The sequence below is a fragment of the Penaeus monodon genome, chromosome 34, assembly GCF_015228065.2.
Source record: "Penaeus monodon isolate SGIC_2016 chromosome 34, NSTDA_Pmon_1, whole genome shotgun sequence".
Classification (NCBI taxonomy): domain Eukaryota; kingdom Metazoa; phylum Arthropoda; class Malacostraca; order Decapoda; family Penaeidae; genus Penaeus; species Penaeus monodon.
The window spans coordinates 13,209,737-13,210,040 of NC_051419.1; positions in this window are offsets into that span (position 1 = coordinate 13,209,737).

Genomic DNA, 304 nt, shown 5'->3' on the forward strand with positions numbered 1-304 from the left:
CAATACGATGGAAATAGATCTCTACATGGATCCAAGGAGGAGAAGATGCATAAAAAGTTCCTAACTTCGAAACGATGCAGAAGCTCATTATTCAAAAAAAAACATATACCCGAAAATTAGTTGCACACAATGTAGAGGAAAAATAGATATCCTTTGTAAGTCGACATTCGTCTACCAAATTATTCTTACAGAAAAAAAAACATGTCGAAATACATTATTTCAACTGTCAGCAACTTCGTAGAATTCTTGCATCAGCAATAACACTAAAGGACTCCGCTGTTGCAATCGAATCATCTACCCAATC